This window comes from Peromyscus leucopus, chromosome 18 (assembly GCF_004664715.2).
Source record: "Peromyscus leucopus breed LL Stock chromosome 18, UCI_PerLeu_2.1, whole genome shotgun sequence".
NCBI classification, from domain to species: Eukaryota; Metazoa; Chordata; class Mammalia; order Rodentia; family Cricetidae; genus Peromyscus; species Peromyscus leucopus.
The window spans coordinates 12680674-12701212 of NC_051078.1; the positions used below are offsets into that span (position 1 = coordinate 12680674).

A 20539-nucleotide genomic window follows, 5' to 3' on the forward strand; every position below is an offset into this window, starting at 1 on the left:
GCCTATTCTGGCCTCAAACTCAGGTTTCTACCGCTTCTGCCTCAGGTGTGCTGGGATTACAGGTATGTACCCACAGCACACCTGGCCTTAAATCATATTTAAAAGAATAATTTATTTAATTTTACTTTATGGAGGGACATTAGTGTGAGGGTGTCAAAGGCCCTGGAACTGGAGTTACAGACAGGTGTGAGCTGCCATGTGGGTACTGGGAATTGAACTCAGGTCCTCTGGAAGAGCAACCCCGTGCTCTTAACTGCTGAGCCATCTCTCCAGCCCCACACATTTGTTAATGGTCTTGTTTGTTTGAGCCTAGGGCTTTACGGATGCGAGGCGAGCCCTCTATCATTGAGTCAAATCCCTAGCCTTGTGATGTTTTCCTAAAGGATAAAAATCTGAGTTTTAAACCTTCCTGCTCCTCCCTCAGACCTACATCAGACAGTCCCACGTCCCTTTGCCCTAACATTGGGAGGAAAAGGTCAAGAGACCACCTAAAGGTCCCAGTCCCAGGTGACGCCCGAGCTCGCTGGCTTCTATCTCCGGAGTGTGTGAGGCAAAATGAGATCATTAAGGATTTTGAGCTGATTTCAGCAGAGCATTCAACCAAGCACCAGCTCTTTCTGATCCAGGGCCCTGAGCACCATGTGACCAACATAGCCCCTCGGCTTACCCTTCCCACCCTTCCCACACATACGGGGACATTTCTAAGGCGGAGTACCAGGTGAAGGCTGGAGACACAGAATCTTCCTCCAGTTTTTCCTGCTCATCATCTTTTCAGCCCTCCCCGAGTCTCTGCTTGCTCTGAATTTCACAGGAAGAGATTCCAAGGAGCTGCCATCTGGTCCATTACTCGTCAGGGGTCCCTGGTACTTGCCTAGGTTTTCCCGGTGAAACTGAAAGTACAGTGGGAGGCTAGGGGTGTGGCTTGGTGGCCGAGCCTCTGGTCGGTCACCTAGCACGGCGAAACAAACCTACCAACGGACCACAGGAGGGCAGGAGGGAGGCCATCTGTGGTAAACCAACACTTCCCCTGTGTTTACAGAGGCCAACAGAACATGGAGCTGCCTTCGGCCTGTGTCTACAGCAGGAATCTTGCTGGGGCGACCTAGCAAGACCACTCTTGTACAAAATGTCCAGGTGACCTGGTCCCGTCTGCTCCTTCGGAAGAAGACAATGTCAGTCAGAGGAGAAAGAAAATAGAGCTCCTCCCACCCCCCCTCCCCCCCACCCCCCCTCCATACTTCTACCCTTCCCCCTGCAGACCAAGCTGGGCATACATACACACTGTGCCTACAGAACACTTGATTCAGTGGTGAGACATGAACTCAAGAGAGTACGGGCTATGGGTGAAAAGGACACCCTTGTGCACAGAGGGACTTTTTTTTTTTTTTCAAGAACCCAAGGACCCTTCTCATTAACACCTTATGGAAGCCCTGTCCTCTCATTTCTGTGCCCAGTGTATTTTTCCATCTCCTTCTACCTGCTGAAAGTCTAGCTAACATGCCTTCAAGGCCACAATTTTTCAGTAATTTTTTTTTTTTTGGACAGTATTCACCCAATGACCCTTTGCTCATATTTTCCTATTTATCCCAACGTATTCTAAAATGTCTGTTTACTAACGTATTCGTTTATTTAGCTGTGTGCCCAATATGCTCATTACCTTCCTTTTGACTCTACCCACACATCCCCTGACACTGACCGCCTTCAACCGCTGTGGGTAGATGACTTCAGCCCAGACAGAAGGAGTCCCTGTCCTTAATACTGTAGCAGCCAGCCTGGTGGCAGGAAGGTTTCTTGCTAGCTTCTGAAGGCATGGATTGCTTGTGACTCATCTCTGTCTCCTTCAGCCACAAAGACAGTCCTTCCTATCTGCTCACTTAAAAACATTTGTGGAATGAAATGGAACACACGATACAAGTTCGGTAGCCACTTGTGGACAAGTCCCATAAAAGTGGGCTACAATTCTAGACCAGTGTTTTGCAAGTTATGGGGTTTGTTATATTAGGAATTTGGTAACCACAGACGTCATCGCCCTGTGTTTATGGTTGTTTCCGTAGCATTACAACATAGATATTCACCAGTCGTGATTTATTCCCAGCCAGTTTTTCTATTTTTGTTCAGCTTTTTACAATTGCTTTTATTAGTTATTCTTTCAGGATGTCTTGGAGAGCTGCCCCATAAAATTATTAATGCCGGTCATTCAGGAGCTCCTTCATGGCTCTTCACAGTTTATGAGATGCGTGGGTGGCAATGAAATTTTTACAGCGTCTTTTTGTTGTTGTGTATCTGTTCTATATGTGCCATTCTGTTTTGGAAAAAAAAAAAAAAAGACGAGCTTCTAAGAACACCACTCATTTCAGCACTGGGGGGTGGGGCATCACCCCATTTGGCGGGGGGTGATCTAACCGCTCCTTCAGCTCCCTCACCCTGTTTCTTTTGCTGTCCAACAGCTCCAGTCACAGAGACCTCTAAGGTCACACATCTGTCGGCCTCTGGCGTCGCTCTCATCGGTCCTGGGCTCAGTTTTCCCTCCCTGACTTGTAAGTACTACCTCTTCTGTCTTCTGAGACACGCACGGCACGCACCCAGTCCGGATTTCCATCCAACTCAGTAGTGGCGAGTCCTTGTTGACTTCTTGGCTAGGGAACGCTGCCTTCAGTTCTTCCCCTTTTCCTCTGTCTCTAGACGATGACTGGAGCCAGGACACTTATGTGCACATTCTGCTTCTGCCTCTCTGTGCCCCAGACTCACACACTCACAGGTGCACAGGACAGTTTGACTCAGATATCTGCACAGCACCTCAGGGGCAGCATGGTTTCAAAAACGTCAATTCTAAGTTTTTGCTCTCCAAACCTGTTCTAATTTCCCCAATCTTGTCTTGAGAAACACCGCCATCCCGTACTCAGTTACTCAACCCCAAACCTAAGAGCTAAGATTGATCTTGTGCCCCTTCCCGTTGAGACCTGGGCTAGGCCAAGGCTTTCCCTGAGGCCCGGATGTGTGGAGAAGACACATAGCTCCTTCTCTGAAATCTGGAACATGCTGAGCAGGGTCAGTCGTGGCCTGGGGCCTTGGAGAGCTGTGGCTTCTGATGGTAGGAATCCTTCTCTATCTCCACTGGGGGCTCTGGTCCCAAGACCACCATGTACACTGTCTACAAGGTTCCTGAGATGCAGGCAACATTGTTTGATTAGCTGCCCACTGACTGCCTCCCACGAGAGTTTCTTCTGACCTTGTCCCATTTCTTCCCTGGAAATAGCATATAAGAGCTGTACTTCTTAATCAGCTCAGTTGGCATGAGACGCAGCTTGTGCGAGACCTCCTGAGCTTACCTGGTCTGTCATCTTTAGCTCTGATCCCCTGGACCTTCCTCCCCAGGACCCTGTCACTGCTCTGCATGGAACTGGCGCCTGGGTATGGAAGAAAGAGTAAGCATGGCTGGAGTGTATAGGAACGAGAAAAACCAAGCAGGAGAAAGAGGCGAAGAAGAATCGGGAATCAAACGTGGGGCAGCTGGAGTCTTTTCATTCATTCATTCATTCATTTATTTATTTATTATTTATTTTACATTCCGACTGCAGCCTCCCCACCCTCCTCCCCTCTGCTGCCCCCTCCAACCCGCCCCTCCTCCGTAATCGCTCAGGAAGGGGCAGGCCTCCCATGTTTGGCCGTGGGTCTCTGAATCTGCCTCCATCAGTCACTGGACGAAGGCTCTCTGATGATGACAACCGACAACCCGGTGAGTCACCAATCCGATCCCAGGGGATGGCCAGTTCAGGCTTTGCAGCCACTGCGGCTGGGGGTCTTAGCTGGGGCCATCCTTGTAGACTCGTGGAAGTTTCCCTTGCATCAGGCTTCTGCCTGACTCCATAAAGCCTCCCTTTCAGTCTTCTCTCTCAGCACTGTGCCCCTCCACCCACCCCCCAACCTGATCCCTCAAGTTCTCATGTCTGCATGCTCCCAGTCCAACCAGATCTCTATTTCCCCTTCCCAGGGGGATCCATGTGCCCCACCCCTTGGGCCCTCCTTGTTACCTAGCCTCTCTGGGTCTGTGGATTGTAGCATGGTTGTCCTTTACTTACAGCTAATATCCACTTATGAGTGAGTACATACCATGTTTGTCTTTGTGGGGCTGGGTTACGTCACTCAGGATGATTCTAAAGAACATCTTTCCCCCTTAGATGTTTCCCTTGCTTCTGCTTTCTCAAACTTGCTAAAGTGTTTGGAAAAATTGCTTACTTTCATTAAGAAAACCTATGTTTCTAAAATCCGGTTCTACAAAAAAGGTTCTGTCAATTTCAAGACATGGAGAAGTGTAGATAAACGTTTAAAGACAAAAATATCACCTACTAGGGCCAAGTGGTTTCCTGTAGATGGGTTTGCACTGTGAAACTGGATTAGAGATCGTTTCGATCCACAGGGTGAAGTTGATTCAATTGTGAGTCAACAGCCCTGTAAATCTGGTCAGGCTACTCCAAAACAGACTTGGGGATCAAAGACAAAAATAAAAAGGAGAGAGAGAGAGAGAGAGAGAGAGAGAGAGAGAGAGAGAGAGAGAGAGAGAGAGAGAGAAGGCCCTGGCCATGAAAACATGGCATCAGTTCTTAAATTACTTTCACTTCATGAGAACGAGGAAAAAGATCCCCTTTTTAGTGGTTCAATTTGTAAAATCACCAACAACAGCTTCTACCCATTCAGCAGAGCTCTGTGCCCCTACTGCTACAGGAGATTTTACAGAAAAAATGGAGTAAGAGAAAGAACACAGGGAGCAGCAATGGCCATGTAGCTCTGGCTGGCAGCTGGAGTAATAAGCGCGGGTGTGTGTGTGTGTGTGTGTGTGTGTGTGTGTGTGTGTGTGTGTGTGTGGTTTTAAAGATGGCCAGAGCCGCCGCCGCCTCGGGCAGAGGGGACTGGAGAGGCTCTGCCGGACCCAGGAAACTTCCTGATGACGAGAGGTCGAACGTGTTTCCCACCTTCAAGCCTCTTTTCTGTTTTCGCTCCTGTCCATCATTTCGACACATCAGGTTTTACAAGCTTAAGCTTCTAAACCCAATTCCTAAATCATCTCTGACATGCTAATAGCGTAATGAGCTCCCTCTCTCAGTTCAAACGGTGCAGCCATTGCCGCCGAATTGTCCCGTGCTGTATAAGCCAAAATAGCTGATTCTAGAACATGGGATTTGGCCCTCCCAGACGAGACTCAGGATGTCCTGGGTCAGACGGTCCCTCTGCCTGTGTGACAGGAAAAAGGAGACCAAAACAGCCTAAGATATAAATACAAAAGGTAAAAGCTAAAATGAAGCCGGTGACATTCCCTAGAGAGATGTAAAAGGCTACCCTGTTCTTCTCCCGACACCCTCTCCGCTTCCTTGAGCTGAGAAGATGTTTTACGTTATGATTTTAATGTTTTGTTTTGTTTTAATTTTGAGACAGTTTCTAATACACACACACACACACACACACACACACACACACACACACACACGGTTAACATTTTAAGATTGACACATTTCAACAACAACTCAAGGGACAATTAGAACTGCTGCCAGCAAGGAGCTGTGGAAGTCGGCTCTGTTGAGTTTTACTTTCTCAAGAGATAACTGTTTTTTGTTTTTTGTTTTTGTTTTTTTAAAGACAGGGTTTCTCTGTGTAGTCTTGGTGCCTGTCCTGGGCCTCACTCTGTAGACCAGGCTGGCCTCGAACTCACAGAGATCTGCCTGGCTCTGCTGGGTGGCGGTGGCTCATGCCTTTAATCCCAGCACTTGGGAGGCAGAGCCAGGCAGATCTCTGTGAGTTCGAGGTCAGCCTGGGCTACCGAGTGAGATCCAGGACAGGCTCCAAAACTACACAGAGAAACCCTATCTCAAAAAACCAACCCCCTCCCCCCCACAAAAAAAAGACATGACTGTTCCTTCCTTTAGATAAAAATAATGCCTATGCCTTTCAATATGCTACACACACATACCGCACCACACTCTTAAAGGAATTTAAGGATTTTTGTTTGATTGTTTGTTTGTTTGTTTTTCGAGACACAGTTTCTCTGTGTAACTTTGAAGTCTGTCCTGGATCTCCTGCTGCAGCCCAGGCTGGCCTTGAACTCACAGAGCTCCACCTGCCTCTGCCTCCTGAGTGCTGGGATTAAAGGCATGTGCCACCACGACCCAGCTTTAAGGATATTTTTTTGACTCTTTAAATACAAACAAATAAGTAAATTTTAAGACCAAATACAGGGCTCCTGACCTATCTTCTAAATGGAATAACTGTTTTCTCTCTACCTTCATCTGCGCTGGCCTAAAACTATCACAAAATACTTGCTAAATATTAATACTCCTTTATAATAAAAAAATTAAACAGGCCCTCCCAACTAATTTCATTTAAAAAAAACTAGAAAAGGGAAGATCTATCTATATGACTATTCTGTCTCATGGCATTAAAATATTATAAAGATAAAAGATAAAAATCATTTTAGTAAGTAAAGATTTGTATATAAAGGTTAGAATAATATATGTCTATAAAATAAAAAAAGACTAAAGGCTTTTTCAGTTATAAAGAGCCAAATAAGTTATTTAAGGTATATAGATAATGAGTTTTAAAGACAATGTATATGATATTCAAGTTTCTAAGGTCTAGGATTAGCAGTTACAAAAAGACCAGCTGAATGTACACCAAATCAAGGTTTACTTTAAAGTGTCTGGCTATTAAAACATTACATAATAGCTATACGTATCAGACTGAGCTTCTGGATGCTTCCCACGTGGTGCCTGGACTACTCTCACGGTCCTGAGATATGGCTACTCCTTTCCTGTTTGTCATTGGTGGGTGTCTTAGTGAGGGTTTCTATTGCTGTGATGAAACACCATGACCAAAAGCCAGTTCTGGGGGGAAGAGTTTATTTGACCTACACTCCACATCACAGTTCATCACTGAAGGAAGTCAGGGCAGGATCCTGGAGGCAGGAGCTGACGCAGAGGCCATGGAGGGGTGCTGCTTACTGGCTTGCTCCCCATGGCTTGCTCAGTCTGCTTTCTTATAGAACCCAGGACCACCAGCCCAGAGATGGCACCACTCACCATGGACTGGGCCCTCCCTGTCAATCACTAATTAAGGAAACGCCCTACAGGCTTGCCTACAGCCAGATCATAATGGAGGCATTTTCTCAATTGCCGTTCCTTCCTCTCTGAGGACTTTAGCTTGTGCCAAGTTGACATAAAACTATCCAGGTCCCCAACACACACACACACACACACACACACACACACACACACACACACACACACGTACTCCACCACACATAACCTCATGCTCATACACATGATCATGTACACATAAACACATACAGCACACACATATACACATAAAATAAAAACTTTTTGGGTATGGTTCAAATTCTAGGTAAGCACTCTACCATGAAACTACATCCCCAGACCCTAAACTCCTGCCTGTGATTTGTCTGTGCATCTCATTTCAAGCACTGGAATGTATGCTGTATAGGAGCAAGGTCCTGGGGGGCAAGAGAGATGGGGGTTAAGAGCACTGGCTGCTCTTCCAAAGGACCCGAGTTTGATCTGTGGCTCACAACTGTCCACAGTTGAACTCCAGTTCCAGGGGATCCAGTGCCCTATTTTGGCCTCTGCAAGTACCAAGCAAGCACATGGGAAACAGACTTACATGCAGACAAAACACTCATATATACATTAAAAAAAAGAAGACGACAAATAGGGACTGTGTCATCGTGTTAAATGTTGTATCTTGGGCTGGAGAGATGACTCAGTGGTTAAGAGCACTGGCTGCTTTTCCAGAGGACCTGGGTTCAATTCCCAGCATCCACATGGCTGCTCACAACAGTCTGTAATCCCAGTTCCAGGGAACCTGACACCCATGGCAAAAACACCAATGCACATAAAATAAAAATAAGTAAATTATTTTTTTTTAAAAAAATGTATCTCTTTGCTGTAGCAAGGAGTCCCCGTCACAAAGAAAGTCCTCAATGCATGTTCAAGGATTGAGTAAGGGAACAGAAGAATGCCTTTTAGAAAAAAGCCAGTCCTGTCCACACCTTCATAAAGCGACTCAGTGTTTCAGAGCTGGTGAGACAGAGTCTTAGTTACTTTTCTATTACCATGACCAAGCCAACTTATAAAAGAAAACATTTCATTTAGGGGCTCATGGTTCATTAGTCCATGGCCATTATGGTGGGAGCCTAGCAATAGGTAGGCAGGCAAGCATGGCCCCAAAGCAATGGCTAAGAGCTGACATCTGATTCAAAAGCAGGGGGCGGGGGAGGGAGGGAGAGAGAGATAGAGAGAGACAGAGAGAATTGGGCATGGTGTGAGCTTTTGAAACCTCAAAGCTCTCTCCGAGTAATACACCTCCTCCGACAAGGCTGCGCCTCCTGATCCTTCCCAAACAGTTCTACCAAGTGGAGACCAAACCGTCAAACATATGAGCTTATGGGGGCCCTTGTCACTTAAACCATCACAGATAGCTTGGTAAGTAACGGCATTTGCTGCCAAGCCTGATGATCTGAGTCAAATCCCTGGGATTCGTATGGAAGAAGGGGAGATCTGGCTCACTCAAGTTATCCTATGACCTCCACATGTGTGTCACCAATGTCTATTCCCCAATCTAAATAAATAAATAAATAAATAAATAAATAAATAAATAAATGGAATAATGAAGAAAAGGATTTCAAATTCTGTTGCCCAATCGGAAATTCCAACTGTCATACTCACCCCATTGGCCACTGTGTGAAAATATTGCTATTGGATGAGATATCTTGGGGTGAAAGAGAGTTGATGAGTCCCTCCCCACACTAGTGTTTGATGAGAGCCTGGATGAGGAGGTGAAGCTCAAAGCTGGGCTCCAAGAAGCTGAGAAAATGGACTCTCTGGTGACGCCAGTGAGATCAAAGGTGGTTGAGGAACGAGGCACCAACATTTCAGCTCTGCTGTATCCTTTCCTTCCTAATATTAGCTTATTTCTCTACAAGCAAAGGTCTGTTCACGTCTGGGTTTATGAAATTCTGCAAAATAAACAGCTGTAAAGGCAAATGTTACCTTACTGATTTGGAATGGACTCTGGCAGGCGTTCCCGGATAAAGACACAAATGAGTCCTTTGTCCGTCCCGTGAGCAGCCATTGGGCTGCCTTGAGAGCCACTCGGAATCAGCCAAAGTCAGAATTTCTGTTTCTGATAGGTGTTGGCTTTGCCAAACTGGAAAAAAAGACCCATATTTTCTATAACCTATGAATGCACAAGTGGCTCGTTCTTCAGCTCAGGATGGAAACATTTCTTTTTGGCCTTCCTGGTTCTTTCTGCATTAGCTTTATGAATTTTGCCCAGTCAGAGGTAGATGTTGGCTGGATTTAACTCACAAGAAACACCAAGATAATTGGAGTAACATGTCCATCTATGAACGTCCCTGTCCCCCATCTTCACTGAATGCTACCCTCTCTCCATCTCCTCTTTATTTATTTTATTTATTTATTTTTTTGTTTTTCGAGACAGGGTTTCTCTGTGTAGCTTTGCACCTTTCCTGGGACTCACTTGGTAGCCCAGGCTGGCCTCGAACTCACAGAGATCCGCCTGGCTCTGCCTCCCGAGTGCTGGGATTAAAGGCGTGCGCCACCACTGCCCGGCCTCCTCTTTATTTTTTACCCTCACTTTCACCTGTTGCCATACAGACCTGTAGAAAGGAAGTCCTCAGATCCAATAGAATTAGAAGAAGGGGAGATCAAAACTGAAAGCAAATTCATCTCAAGAGAGGCATAAAACGCGACAAAGAAACAGGAAGAACGTGACACAATTAACTGCCAGTCACAAGCCGTCGTCCACCGCCCAGCTCGTCTATAAATGGAATCGGAAGCCACAGAGATGATGGAAGAGTTGAGAAAGAAGTCTGAGTTTTGGGTGGTTTTTGGTGTTTGGTTTTGTTTTTCTTTTTGAGACGAGACCTTACTGTGTAGCCCTGCCCTGCCTTTGGCCTTTACTCAGAATAATTGTCAGGCCAAAGTGGCAAAATTTGGGTGTTACAGTCCTCCTACCTTTACCAGATTTTGTTAATTTACTTAACCACAGATGGACACCTCGGTTGCTAGTCTTTTTTTTTTTTTTTTTTTTTTTTTTGTAAGTACTTCTGAAGAGGTCCATTGAGACTCCCTCCATCCAAAAGAAGCACAATGGTGTCTCCAAAGGAATCCTTCCGAGTTTGTCCATTGTTACCATCAGAATATGACTAGGCTTTGAAAGCAAAATAAACTTTTTTTCGTCAATGGGCCAATGGCCATTCAATGAGAAAGGTGCCTAAATGCAGCTGAGCAGTGATCTTGACCTGTCTTCAGTTCCAGCATGCTAGCTTGGAACCAGTGTTGTTAATGAGAGCTTTGGCAAACAAATATTTGATTTTGAAAAACTATTTTCTTTCTTCTTTTTATTAAAGATTTATTTTCCCTCGTGTGTGTGTGTGTGTGTGTGTGTGTGTGTGTGTGTGTGTGTAGGTGAGTGTATGCCATGTGTATGCAGTACCTGCAGAGTCCAGAAGAGGGCATCAGATCCCCCCAGACTGCAGTTACAGGCCTTTGTGACCCACTGGACATGTGCTGGGAATTGAACTTAAGGCCATAACTGCTAAGCCATCTTTGCCCACCCCCAGTCTTCTCATTAATACATTGTTAATTCTTCTTGGAATTCATGGGGTTTGATGAAGTTCAGATGGCGGGCGTCTTTATGTCTGGGTGATTGAGGCACCTCGAGATTCAGGAGTACCTTGTTCTGTGGACCACCTGGCCTCTCTGTCAGTTCTTCGCTTCCCTTTCCTTCACATCATCCACTTTGGTTAGAAATATGTGAGACTGTAGTCCTTATGTGAAGCCTCTGTTTGTGTAGGGGAAATAAATAAATCCTGTCCTAATAAAGAAGAGAGATGTGACTCATTTGGAATAAAATGACAACGAGAAAGTCTCGTTAGAGATTGGAGTGGAACGCTTTGTAGATATAAGGGGAGTGAGCAGACGCACAATGTACTAATGATTTATAGCAGAGAGTGGTAGACTGTTGAAAGGAAGAGGCAGAACTTGGAAGCAGAGATCAACGGAGTTCATTTGAATGTGAGTTTGTGCTCTTACCACAAAGCAATGCAGAAAGTCCCTAATAGACGCATGGGATGCTAATGAGTAGTATCAGAGCTGTGCTGCTTTGCTGGGGGTATACAGAATGGGGAAGGTGAAGTGCCAGGCAGTGTCAGGGGTGGGCCCCCTCTCATGGCATGGGTCTCAAGTTAGTCTTCGTGTGGGACTCCTAACAGTGGGAGCAGGGGCTGTCTCTGACTCTTTTGCCTGCTTTTGGGACCCTTTTCCTTATACTGGGTTGCCTTGCCCAGCCTTAATATGAGGGGAGGTGCTTAGTCTTACTGCAACTTGATATGCCATGTTTGGTTGATATCCATGGGAGACCTGCCTATTTCTGAAGAGAAACAGAGGAGTGGAGAATGGGGCAGAGGGGAGGTAGGGGGAAGGGCTGGGAGAAGAGGAGGGAGGGGAAACTGCAGTCAGGATATAAATAATAATAATAATAATAATAATAATAATAATAATAATAGGCACTTGGACGAGGACTCGGAGAAGATAAGCCTGTATAGAACCATGTCTTTGAATGTTAAGTGGATGGGCATCTTTTTAGTCCTTCATCTTCCCATGGAACGTCTAAGTTGGCAGGAGTGACGACATGCCCCTCTGAAACTCACAGATAGTTTCCTAAACACGGATAGTATAGAACTTTCCGAGTGCCGTCAGACATGTAATCACTGTAATTATCAAGGTGCTGTGGAATGCTGTACAAACCTGAGACGTCCAACTTTTAAACTAAAGTCCTTCTCCCCACTCTGTGAGCATGAGCTCAGGCTCCTGTGAAATGCTCAGCTTAGCATTTACTGTCTCGCGACAGGCCTCTTATTTGGTGTGCCCTAAAGAGCACATCAAAAAGACGAATGTTTATGTGGGCATTCCTTAATGGATGGCAAAGCAATGGGCTTCCATGCTTTCATAGGCTGAGCGGACGTGCCAGGGTGTGTAGGGTGTGCATTAATAATTCAAGATAGAGATACGTCTGAAACTCATTTCCTGCTGGGTCAGATTCATTAATGGTGTGTGTTGGGCGGTGATTTCTTTTTTCCTTTACCTTCCCCGGGGGTTGGGGTGAGTTCTGGAATTCTGAACTCTGACCGTCCTTTGCTCCACTCCTGGCCACTGGGTGTTTGAGGCCACGGAACCCTGAAGACTGGAGGTGTCTTCTCCCAGAAGACAAAGCAGAATTAAGAGCTGGGAGACTGAAGGAATGGTACCCTGAGGTACAGGACCTGCTCGCACACTGCCCCCAATGACGCGGTAGCTATAACCCCCTTTTTTCCTCCAGCCTCCGCCATCTGACAGTTTGTTGGACCCCACCCTCCAGGCAAGAGCTTAGAAGATTTCCCCCCTCAGAACTTCTGATCAGCTGAAGGGGAAATAGTCTAAGATTCTAATATGGAGTTCTGGATGGAGGAAGGGTGAGCAGGGTCCACCCTGGATTGAGAGTGAAGATTAAAATTTATATGCCACACTGGGTATAGTGACTCACACCTTTAATCCCAGCAACTAGAGAGGCAGAGGCAGGTGGAGCTCTGAGTTCGAGGCCAGCCTGGTGTACTTACTGGAGGCCTAGGACAGCTAGGGCTACATAGAGAGATCCTGTCTCAAAAAACAAAAAAACAAATAAAAAAAATCTCTATATCTGTGGTAGTTTGAATAAGAATGGCCCCCATAGGCTTATATAGTTGAATGCTTAGTCATCAGGGAGTGGAACTCTTTGAAAGGATTAGAAGGATTAGGAGGTGTGGCCTCGTTGGAGGAAGCATGTCACTGAGGGTAGGCTTTGAGGTTTTAAAAGCCCATGCCAGGCCCTGTCCCAATCTTTCTGCCTTTGAACCAGGATGTAGTGAGGCGTGATCCTAATTAGTCTTAACAATAAAAACCTGGAGTCAGATATCAAAGGTGAAAGCTGAAAGATCAGAGAAGCAGAGCAGCCAGCCACTAGAGTTCTTACCTCTACGAAATCTCAGACCAAATGGAGAGAGATCCTGTCTCTAGGAATCCTCAGACTGAATGGAGGACCCGAGATCCTGTCTCCACCCCCTTATATTCCTGTCTCCACCTCCCTAGTGCTGGGATTAAAGGCATGCACCATCACCTTCCCAATGTTTCTCTTTTAGACTGGTTCAATCTCATGTAACCCAGGGTGGTCTTGAACTCCTTATCTTCCTGCTTCCTCCTCCCAAGTGCTGGGATTAAAGGTGTGTGCCACCACTACCTGGCCTCCATGGTTAACTAGTGGCTAGCTCCACCCTCTGATCTCCAGGCAAGCTTTATTAGTCAGAACACAAACAAAATATCACACAACAATGCAGCTCTCAACTACTTCTCCAGCACCATGCCCGCCATGCCTGCCGCCATGTTTCCCGCCATGATGAGAGTGGACTAAACCTCTAAAACCGTAAGCAAGTCCCCAGTTAAATGCTTTCTTTTGTAAGAGTTGCCTTGGTCACGGTGTCTCTTCACAGCAATAGAACAGTGGCTAAGACAATGATGAGCAGTGATGTGGAAATGTAAGCCCAATAACCGGCCCCCCAAGTTGCCTTGGCAATGGCGCAATAACAACCCTAACTAAGACAAGGCCTATCTCTGACTTTCCAATCAATTTTTAACTTGCCCTCAATAGGGAGTACTAGTAGGGAAAATAGAATTATCATGCTTTGCGAGCTTACAGTTCAACAGAAGTCTAAATAAAATACATAAAGTACACAGTGCGTTAAAGAATTACAAACGCTTTCCATAAAAATTGGGCGTCGGTTATGAAATGGCGATGGTGCTGGTACAGAGGGAGGGTCTAGAGGATGCGGGGTCCCAGGCTTAATAGGCTCGGAGGATTCCTCCCTCCCCCCCCAGGGGTCTTGGGGCCACAGTTGTGGTCAAGGCCGTGGCTGTGGAGGTGAAACTGAAGACAATGAGTAGATCCCTGTCATCAAGCTGGACTGCTTGGTCAAGGACATGAAGATCAAGTTCCTGGAGTTCTATTGACTTTCTCCTGGGAGCATCCCTAAAGGATGAGGTTTAAAGACCATGCCAATGTAGAAGCTGGCTGGCCAGCCGACCAGGTTCAAGGCATGGGTCGTTATTGGGGACTACAATGGTCATGCTGGTCTTGATGATAAGTCCTCCAAGGAGGTAGCCACTGCCCTCCGAGGGGCCATCATCTTGGCCAAGCTGTCCATCATCCCTGTGGACTGACAATCCCCACACTGTTCCATCCGAGGTGACAGGCCACTTGGTTCTGTGTTGGTGCGTCTCATCCCTGTCCCCAGGGGCACTGGCATGGTCTCTGTTCCTGTGCCCAAGAAGCTATTGATGACGGCCAGTGTTGATACCTGCTACGCATCAGAGGTCTGCACTGCCACCCTGGACAACTTTGCCAGGGCCACCCTTGACGCCATCTCCAAGACTACAGCTACCTGACCCCTGACCTCTGGCAGGAGATGGTGTTCACCAAGTCTCCTTATCAGGAGTTCACTGACCACCTTGTGAAACCCACACCAGAGTCTCTGTTCAGATGACCCAGGTCACTCCAGTTGTAGGGACCACATAAGGGTTTTTATGCAAGAAATAGGAGTGAATTAAGTCTGGGGGAGAGAGAGGGAGAGGGAGAGAGAGAGAGAGAGAGAGAGAGAGAGAGAGAGAGAGAGAGAGAGAGAGAGATATTGAGAGATTCTAAAAATGAATGAGTTTGGAAGGAAGTGGCTACTTTATACATTACTATCAGAGATGAAAATTGCTACAACCCTTTAGAAAATAATTTTTCAGTGTGGCCTTAAAATGTTTATAATGGTAATTCCACTCTGGGAGTTGTCTAAGGGAATCATCTGAAATGTGGAATTTTTTTTCACATGTAGTGATCATAATATTATCAGCAGCAAAAATTTGGAAATAGGGTTTATATAATAATTATATAAGTCACAACTTGGAATATTAGGCTGCTGTTAAGATGAGATTTACCACATACAATGTTACCATCGTAAATGAGGAAACAACACACACTATCTATGAGAACTGGCCCATCACGTTATTAAACTTCCCACATGCCGGACAATGTGCTCACAAATGCTCCGATTCTATTTAAAATAACCTCACTAGGTCTTTCAACTCATAGATGTCTAACAATTTGTTTTCCAGTGGAATGCTGGATACTCTGAAACTGTAACATTTCTTATCATAAGGGTCTTGAAGAAGAGATATAATCTATGAAATTTACTCAAGGATCATTTTTTTTTTCACCCTTGTCTAAATTCTGTCAAAGCCGACTCACTGGCAGGCTGGTGTCCGGAACACACACAAAAGGTCAAATTCAGGGCAGCAACGAGAAAGGGAGACACTGAAGACTTAGGCAAGCAGAGCAGCCCCAGAGGAAGGTGTGAGCTGAAGTCTGCAAGCTTGAGCTCTTACCAGTGTTCCTCTCCCAGCACGAACACACGCATTCAGCTGTCTGCTTGTGACTTTTGTTCTTTGAGATCTCCTGGGTGTACTTGTCCCCTGTTCAAAGTCGTCATGAGTAGCTGCCTTATTCTGCTGCCCCGGCATAAATAAATCCTGAATTTTCCCAGCTGGGTCAGGGCCAGGTCTAAGCCTGGACCATCAGGCCCAGAAGGTTGTACTGCAAGATGCACAGTGGCGTTTCCTAGCAACCGGGGCAACTGGACTCCAGTGTCCACACAAAGCATGGGTTTAAAAGACCCTACTGTCCCCGTTAAATAGCCGAGCAGCTGTATTATTCTTGGAGAAGTCTGTGGCAGGAATTGGAAAAAGCGTTTCCAGTTTTGTAACAAAAATATAATTATTTTGGTTTGTGGGTTGTCAAACTGCTGCAAACTTAATGTTAAAGAGAATCCAACCAAATTGATTTAATTACTTTTTCGATGAAGGCTTATCTTTGATAGAGGATCATGATAAATATTAACTATGCATTAAAGGCCAGATCTGCATTTATTTCCCCTGAGAATGAGGCTGAAAATAAGAATAAATGGAATCCACGTGTTATGGCCACTCTAAAATGTTGGAAATTTGTATTTTAATTACTAATACATATTCATCATGGATGAGTAAAAAGATCTGACTCACACAGAAGCTCAGCACCTGCAGCCAAGTAGATTGTAGCTATTATTAATATATTGGCACAAAACTCTTCATGTTTTTTTTCCTCCTTATATGCACACATGTACAACCCTTTGTTCTTCCCAAACGACTATATTCTAGCAACTATAAGAGTTACTGTCTTCATTATTTTCCTAATGCTGTGATAAGACACCATGACCAAGGCAACTTCTGAAAAAAAAGAGTTCGTTTGAGGCTTACAGTTTCAGGGGGTCGGAGTCTGTGACCATCATGGCAGGGAGCACAGCACCAGCAGGCATGACCCGGAAGCAGTAGTTGAGAGCTCACCTTTTGATCCACAAGTAGCGAGCTAAATGGGAATGGTGTGAGCTTTTGAAACCTCAAAGCCCACCCAAAGGCACACCTCCTCCAATAAGGCCATGCCTCCTTATCCTTCCCAAACAGTTCCACCCACGGGGGACCAATGTATTCAAATATATGAGCCTATGGGGGCCGCTGTCATTCAAACCACACTAACATATCGTTAACATCTTTCTGTGGCGATAACGATATAGTTCTGACACATTGTTTTTGTAATAGCTGTACATATTTATTTCCAATATGGTCTCTTGGGATATTTATAAACTAATGTTTCACAAACCTCAGCTCATGACCCGTAGCAAATTATATAATAAACTGAATTACATTATGACTAGTAATCTTATTTATGATACTTTGTTACAGCTTTATAATTTGCCTTGTTAGGTAGCTGATGACAAGTTTTCCCTTAACTTTGCTTTTCTGACTTCAAAAAAGTGGTATAATTTGCTCTTTATAAGTTCAGGCTTTTGGATGATGCTAATAATTATTCTGAATAGGTCCAAATATGGTGTGAGGATTTTTTTTTTTTTTGAGACAGGATTTCTCTGTGTAGTTTTGGAGCCTGTCCTCGATCTCACTCTGTAGATCAGGCTGGCCTCGAACTCACAGAGATCTGCCTGGCTCTGCCTCCTGAGTGCTGGGATTAAAGGCGTGCGCCACCACTGCCCAGCTGATGTGGGGATTTTTTTAAATTAAATTTATAAATTGATTTGGGAATTGATGCCTTTGCGTTAATGCCTTTTTTTTCCACCCAGAAATAAAGAGTATCTTTCATCCAGTTGTTTTCTTTTGTCTTTAAGTCAAGTGGCAGAGGACTCTTCCTCTACACCTACATCTTCCTTCTTGAATTGATTCACTGTTGTTTAATATTTAGTTACGTTATTGTGTAAATACTGTTGTTGTTGCTGTTTCCAAGGGAACACAGCCCTATGTAGACATCCACGGTTCTGTGCTTGTTTTGTAATTAAGTATACCCGCTTCTAAAAATAGTTTCCCACCCAAGTTGTGTAGATCACAAGTGAAGGAGAGCTACGGGAGCGTTGATGGAAAGTTGGGCTGCCTGCCCTCTGCCTCAGTCTTATATTAGCCGAGTCATTTTCACTTCATTGAGTGTGAATGGCCATTTCATGAAAGCAGAATGCGCGCACGCACGAGGCCTTAGGATAACTGTATGACCCATCACCTCCATGATGAGCAGGGTGCGTTTCTGAGTCACAGGACTGGACCCCACACAACAGAACTCACTTGTAGCAGCCTCTTCCCTTGTCCTCATGAGCAGCTAGCTGCACACTCCTAACCCATGCTCTCCAGAAACAGGAAGAGCATAAAGGCTGGCTAGGTCTGCTGTGCACTGATGCTAGCTAGCTGCTTTCTGTGAAGACTTTGTGTTGAGTGCATGTCATCTACTCATTCACTCCCCATTCATTCATTCATTCATTCATTCATTCATTCATTCTTTCATCTAGGATAATGGTTCTCAACCTTCCTGATGCCGTGACCCTCTAATGCCGCGACGCCTCATGTTGTGGCGACCCCAACTATAAAATTATTTTTGTTGCTACTTCATAACTTCAATTTTGTTACTTTTATGAGTCGTAATGTAAATCTCTAGTGTTTTCCCGATGATTTTGGCGACCCCAAAAGGGTCATGATCCACATGTTAAGAACCCCTGAGAATACGTACTGAGAATCTAGTATGTATGGGGAACCTACCAAGCACACAGCTTTCTCTTATATCCACGAACAAAAAGTCCTTGTCCTCATGCGGTATTTTTTTTTTTAAAGAAAAGCAATAATAAGTATAATAAATTACTACACTGCGTAAGCATGGCCCGTGTTGAAAGTGGCAAAAAGCAGAGTTGTAGTAAAAACATCGGGAGTCCCTGAACTCTGCAAAGCGCCAGTGCCTTCCTTGACAGTCCGTGAACTCTGCAAAGCGCCAGTGCCTTCCTTGACAGTCCGTGAACTCTGCAAAGCGCCAGTGCCTTCCTTGACAATTCCTGGCGTTTCATTCTGCAACTTGACTCAAAGAGATGAGTATAGTCTCTCCAGGAGGGGAATGAGGGCAGCTCCTGTCACTTGACCATCATGACACCGGAAGCTGAAAGAGGCACACGCATTGGGCGTGTCCTGCCCTTCCACAGCCATGCCTGCTGCCTGACGGGATTGCAGCTGCTCTGTCTTGTTTCCGGTGCCGACGGTCCTAGGCTCCAGCATCCGGAAAGCGGAGCCGCTCTCTTTAGTGATATCCTAATGGGATTCCCACCTTCCACTGGACCACCGTCGGTGGGAGGAGTGTGCGTGGCCCAAAGATGTGGTTTCCTTTGATCACGAAGCCTCTGCTGTTGTAGAGGTCGATGTAGAAGGCCAGATACCCGATGCTTGCTTTACGGCAGAGAGATGCGCGTGGGTACTGCTCATCATCCATTGGGCGCACAGACCCGAAGGTCCTTGAGCCCACAGACGTCCAGAGAAACCAGGAATGTTAAGCACACAGGATTATCTTTCCAATGGGAAAGACGAAAAACCTGTTCTTCTATCCTGAAAGCTGAGAATTGGAAGTTGTTAACAGCCTGGTGATCTGTGTTATCTGTTAGGCCAGGCATATCAAGCTCTTACAACCAGGACTGGAGGTGACTAGTAATCTAAATAACCCGTATAGTCAGAGGCTCCCCCAAGCTCCCCCAGCCAGGACTAGAGGTGGCTAATAGCCCAGATGACCTTTACAGTATCTATATGACAGAGACCAGGCCAGGCCCTTAAGCTAGTACAGGTAGTCTATCTCTAGAACCCATCTTCTAGAAGGAAATGACGCGTACCCAGAGCTGAGTTTCAATGTAATTACGCTTCCTTGTGTAATGGGGATTGCATTACACCAGAAACTTTTTCCCCCCAAATTATACTGAGCTTAAATACATTGGGAATCAACCCTCTGTCATTAGACTCCCCGAAGTCAGATCCAAGTTGATGAAGTCGATCTGCACCGGGTTTTCATTCTTACCTCTTTATGGGGTTCGTTTCCCTGTATGGCACCTGCAGGGACCTCCTGAAACATCCTCCAGAGAGAGCTAGAGCCCTTACTGAGGGGTCCTCCATAGTAAATCCACGTGCCCGGCTCCAGATGGGCTCCGTACATGTAGCCAAAGCGGTGACTGTGGCTACACCATGGCCAGTGCCTGGGTCGCAAGGGGTGATGGGATTGCAGCATCATCTACAAATTGTATTTTAACAGGGCATGTATAAACAACAACAACAACAACAACAACAAATGTACCAAAGCTCTGGCCAAGGTTTGGACACCATTATGCCACAGGCAGAGCAGAGACCTCAAAGAAAGTAATCTCTCACTCCTTGGAAAGCATTCCAGGGTGGCTTGCCCTGTGAGAGAGCTGATCGCAGGAAGGGCATGTGAACCACCCTGTTCTGTGTGTTCCTCCCAGGGGCACAGCAGCTCTTTCTTAGGGGCTGTGCTTTCGCTGCTGGTTTTAAGTGTTCATCCTGTGCCCCGCATCCACCTCTTTCCTCGTAAAACTGGGAGTTGAGCCTAAGACATCAAGGATGAGGCAAATTCAAGAAAGAAGTGGCTGCTGGGATTTTCCTTTGTGAAATAGACAGGTGGTTTAGTCTGATTAGGCAAAAACTTCCAATATCATCTCAAATGACGCTTAAAAACAGGGCTGTTGGCTAGAGGGCTGCCTGGGTTGACTTTGACATAATAAACTTATATCGTACAGCTTTGTTACTCTCCCATTAACGAAAACAACGCTTTTCTTGCATTGCTCATGAGTGCTTGATACACACAGAACTTTCTAGAAGATCTAGAAGGAACTTTAATTTTCTATTTACTTATTTGGATTTTCATTTTTAAGAAAATATTTTTGTTACTTATTTCTTATAAAATATTTGGAGTTGAGGAGGCTCACTTTCAGACCAGAGAACTCTGAAGATGGTCAGGGGTTCAAGTTGCCTTTACACAGTTGGTAGCTTAA

The 20539-nt window shown here is 45.5% G+C and overlaps 2 pseudogenes; one reads left to right on the top strand and one right to left on the bottom strand.

The window, feature by feature from the left end:
• The first annotated feature begins 1646 nt into the window (after window positions 1-1646).
• Window positions 1647-14638, top strand: LOC114693342 (annotated as a pseudogene).
• A 3920-nt stretch (window positions 14639-18558) lies between these two features.
• LOC114693343 lies at window positions 18559-18978 on the bottom strand (annotated as a pseudogene).
• Window positions 18979-20539: the final 1561 nt, after the last annotated feature.